Source organism: Enoplosus armatus, chromosome 8 (assembly GCF_043641665.1).
Source record: "Enoplosus armatus isolate fEnoArm2 chromosome 8, fEnoArm2.hap1, whole genome shotgun sequence".
NCBI classification, from domain to species: Eukaryota; Metazoa; Chordata; class Actinopteri; order Centrarchiformes; family Enoplosidae; genus Enoplosus; species Enoplosus armatus.
The window spans coordinates 26,210,943-26,217,333 of NC_092187.1; positions in this window are offsets into that span (position 1 = coordinate 26,210,943).

Consider the following 6,391-nt stretch of genomic DNA (forward strand, 5'->3'; position numbering starts at 1 on the left):
ACATGTTATTGTCATGGGCGTCATGGTGGTGCAGTTGTTTGCTCTGTGGCACAGGAGGTAGAGCGGGTTGGGGGTTCAATCCCCGGCTCCCCCCCCCCCCGTCAGTAAGACACTGAACCCTAAGTTGCATGGCAGCTCGGTCGCCATCGGTGTGTGAATGTGGCTTCATCTGTAAAGTGCTTTGAAAAGATTTATATAAGTGAAGTCCATTTACCATGTTATTGATATGTTATTGATATCCAACAGACTCAACAAACTGAGCCGCAAGGTTGTGGGGGTGGAGCTGGACTCTCTTTGACGGTGGTGGCCTGTGGCCATCAAACTGTTCAGCTCCTCCCTCTGAGTGTCAGACTAACACAGACTGATTCTGGACCTGCTTCACCTGCCATATACTACCTCACTATTATTTATTTATTTATATATATACTTGAACTGTGTACTACTGACTGTTATTGACTTAAAATTACAATAATCTGTGCAATAATTCACAAAATACATATACATGGTTATTGTATATATTTTTATTTTTCACTTAAATACAGCAAATGTACATGTTTTTTATATTTTATATTATATTTTTACATACGTCCCATTTCTAGCTCTACGCTAGCGCTACTTCTTCTACTCTTGAATGGGAGCACCTATAACTTGTCTAATTTCCCCCCTGGGGACCAACAAACTATTTCTGATTCTGATATGTTTTTGACACGTTACTGACATTTTTTGATATATTATGCCGGATATAGCTCCTTTTAGCTTAGCTACCTGGAAAATGTAACATTCATCACATCAGCAACAGAGGAAACTCAGTCCAACATCTTGGATCCACCATCTCATTCTGTCAGTCACCACCCAGAGACCAGGACCACATCGAGGGCTGAACATGGAGTCTAAGTGACAACCTCAATCTTCAGCAATACACCAGTACAAGTCTAACTTCAATATCAATTTAGGTTTGTCTAAAACTACATGAAGCCGTCTAAATCTAAAAACATTGTTTTCATGTGAGAATGATTTGCGTCCACATTAACAGAGTTTCAAGGTGGTTTAGTAGAGACGTCTGTCCACAGAGAGACACGTGGACAACAGCAAAACAAAAGGAGTGAGACAGACAGCTGGCGAAACAATTTCATGGTCATCGACAAAATCAACATGAATCCAGATCCTGTCAGCAGCTGTGTGATCAATGGATCAATATTTAAACTGATCACAGAGACAGTTAGACGACAAGAAGTTGCTCTTTACATTGCAGCTGCAGACAGTCTGTTACTCCCAGTGTTAACCTGAACACCTCACTGTGTTTCAGCAGCTCATTTCAACATAACGTCGTTCTCATTCACAGTTTCTTCTGTTTCTGTTGTCATGACAACTGAACGAGGATGGAACAGAAATAGTCACGCAAGTTAACACGCACAAATCATTATTTTATGATATAATAAGGTTCATGACAGCTGCTCTTCTGTGAGTTCAGACATATCAGCATTTAAACTGATGGATCACAGATAAGTCACCTGATCAGGACTGATACTGCGGAGCACCTGAGATAAGCCCCACCCCCTCACTCTATCAGTATGAAACAATATAAAAAACATTTAATCTGTCTCTGCTCTATACACTCATACACATACTACACGTACACACACACACACACACACAGTGACACACACACACAGACACACTCACTCACTCAGTAACACACACACAGTGACACACTCAGTAACACACACACAGTAACACACACACACACATACACACACACACAGTGACACACACACACAGACACACTCACTCACTCAGTAACACACACACAGTGACACACACAGTAACACACACACACACATACACACACACACACACTCAGTAACACACACACAGTGACACACACTCAGTAACACGCACACACACAGTAACACACACAGTGACACACACACACACACACACACACACACACACACACTCACTCACTCAGTAACACACACAGTGACACACTCAGTAACACACACACAGTAACACACACACACATACACAGTAACACACACACACACTCAGTAACACACACAGTGACACACACACAGTAACACACACACAGTGACACACACACACACACACACACACACACTCAGTAACACGCACACACACAGTGACACACTCAGTGACACACACACAGTAACACACACACAGTGACACACAGACACACGTGCACACACACACACACACACACACTCAGTAACACACCCACACACACACAGTAACACACACAAAGAGACACACTCAGTGACACAGACACAGTAACACACACACACACACACAGTGACACACACACACACACACACAGTGACACACACACACACAGTGACACACACACACTCAGTCACACACACACACACAGTGACACACACACAGTGACACACACAAACACAGTGACACACACACGCACACACAGTAACACGCACACACAGTGACACACACACACACAGTGACACATACAGTGACACACTCAGTGACACACACACACACACACACACACACAGTAACACGCACACACAGTGACACACAAAGTGACACACTCAGTGACACACACACAGTAACAGGCACACACAGTGACACACACAGTGACACACAATGACACACACACAGTAACACACACACACACAGTGACACACTCAGTAACATACCCACAGTAACACACACACACAGTGACACACACACACACACACACACACAGTAACATACCCACAGTAACACACACACACACACACACACACAGTCACACACACACACACACACACACACACACACACACACACACACAGTAACATACCCACAGTAACACACACAAAGTGACACACTCAGTGGCACACACACAGTAACACGCACACACAGTGACACACACAGTGACACACACAGTGACACACTCAGTGATACACTCAGTGACACACACAGTGACACACACACACAGTAACACGCACACACAGTGACACACACACACACACACACACAGTAACACACACACACACACAGTGACACACACACACACACACACACACTCAGTAACACACACACAGTAACACACACACACACACACACACACACAGTGACACACTCAGTGACACACACACAGTAACACACACTCAGTGACACACACAGTGATACACTCAGTGACACACACAGTGACACACACACACACAGTAACACGCACACACAGTGACACACACAGTGACACAGACACAGTAACACGCACACACAGTGACACACACAGTGACACACAATGAAACACACACAATAACACGCACACACAGTGACACACTCAGTAACATACCCACAGTAACACACACACACAGTGACACACACACACACACACACACAGTAACATACCCACAGTAACACACACACACACACACACACACACACACACACACAGTCACACACACACACACACACACACACACACACACACACACAGTAACATACCCACAGTAACACACACAAAGTGACACACTCAGTGGCACACACACAGTAACACGCACACACAGTGACACACACAGTGACACACACAGTGACACACTCAGTGATACACTCAGTGACACACACAGTGACACACACACACAGTAACACGCACACACAGTGACACACACACACACAGTAACACACACACACACAGTGACACACACACACACACACTCAGTAACACACACACAGTAACACACACACACACACACACACACACACAGTGACACACTCAGTGACACACACACAGTAACACACACTCAGTGACACACACTCAGTGACACACACAGTGATACACTCAGTGACACACACAGTGACACACACACACACAGTAACACGCACACACAGTGACACACACAGTGACACAGACACAGTAACACGCACACACAGTGACACACACAGTGACACACAATGAAACACACACAATAACACGCACACACAGTAACACACACACAGTGACACACACAGTGACACACTCAGTGATACACTCAGTGATACACTCAGTGACACACACAGTGACACACACACGCACAGTAACACACACACACAGTGACACACAGTGACACACACACACACACACACAGTAACACGCACACACAGTGACACACACAGTGACACACACACACACACACACACACACACACACACTCAGTAACACACACAGTAACACACACACACAGTGACACACACAGTGACACACTCAGTAACACATACACTCAGTAACACACACACAGTGACACACACAGTGACACATAATGTTACACACACAGTAACACACACACACAGTAACACACATACACACACACACACTCAGTGACACACACACAGTAACACGCACAGACAGTGACACACACAGTGACACACAATGACACACACACAGTAACACACACGCACACACACACACACACACACACAGTGACACACTCAGTAACATTCCCACAGTAAGACACACACAGTGACACACACAGTGACACACACAGTGACACACAATGAAACACACACAGTGACACACACACACAGTGACACACACAGTGACACACACACACACACACAGTAACACATATTCTCAGTGACACACACAGTGACACACACACACACAGTAACACGCACACACAGTGACACACACAGTGACACACTCAGTGACACACACACACACACACACACACACACACAGTGACACACTCAGTGACACACACACAGTAACACACACTCAGTGACACACACTCAGTGACACACTCAGTGACACACACAGTGATACACTCAGTGACACACACAGTGACACACACACACACAGTAACACGCACACACAGTGACACACACAGTGACACACTCAGTGACACACACACACACACACACACACACACACACACACACACACACTCAGTAACACACACACAATAACACACACACACACACACACACACACACACAGTAACACACACTCAGTTACTCACACTCAGTGACACACTCAGTAACATACCCACAGTAACACACACACAGTGACACACTCAGGGACACACACAGTAACACACAAACACACAGTGACACACACACACACACACACACACACACACACACACACACACACACAGTGACACACAATGACACACACTCAGTAACACACACAGTGACACACAATGACACACACTCAGTAACACACACTCAGTAACACACACACAGTAACACACACACACAGTAACATACCCACAGTAAGACACACAAACACACACACACACAGTGACACACACAGTGGCACACACACACAGTAACACACACTCAGTGACACACTCAGTAACATACCCACAGTAACACACACACAGTGACACACACACACACACACACAGTAACATACCCACAGTAACACACACACACACACACACACACACACACACACACACACACACACAGTGACACACACAGTCACACACACAGTCACACACACACACACACAGTAACACACACTCAGTGACACACTCAGTAACATACCCACAGTAACACACACAGTGATACACTCAGTGACACACACAGTGACACACACACACACAGTAACACGCACACACAGTGACACACACAGTGAAACACTCAGTGACACACACACACACACAGTAACACGCACACACAGTGACACACACAGTGACACACTCAGTGACACACACACACACACACAGTAACACGTATTCTCAGTGACACACACAGTAACACGCACACACAGTGTCACACTCAGTGACACACACACACACACACACACAGTAACACGTATTCTCAGTGACACACACAGTGACACACACACACACGCACACACAGTGACACACACAGTGACACACTCAGTGACACACTCAGTGACACACACACACACACACATACATACACACACACACACTCAGTAACACACACACAATAACACACACACACACACACACACACACACACACACACACAGTAACACACACTCAATTACTCACACTCAGTGACACACTCAGTAACATACCCACAGTAACACACACACAGTGACACACACACACAGTAACACACACAGACAGTGACACACACAGTGACACACAATGACACACACACAGTGACCCACTCAGTAACATACCCACAGTAACACACACACAGTGACACACACACACACACAGTAACATACCCACAGTAACACACACACACACACACACACACACACACAGTGACACACACAGTCACACACACACACACACACACACACACACACACACAGTAACACACACTCAGTGACACACTCAGTAACATACCCACAGTAACACACACAAAGTGACACACTCAGTGACACAGACACAGTAACACGCACACAGTGACACACACACACACAGTAACACGCACACACAGTGACACACACAGTGACACACAC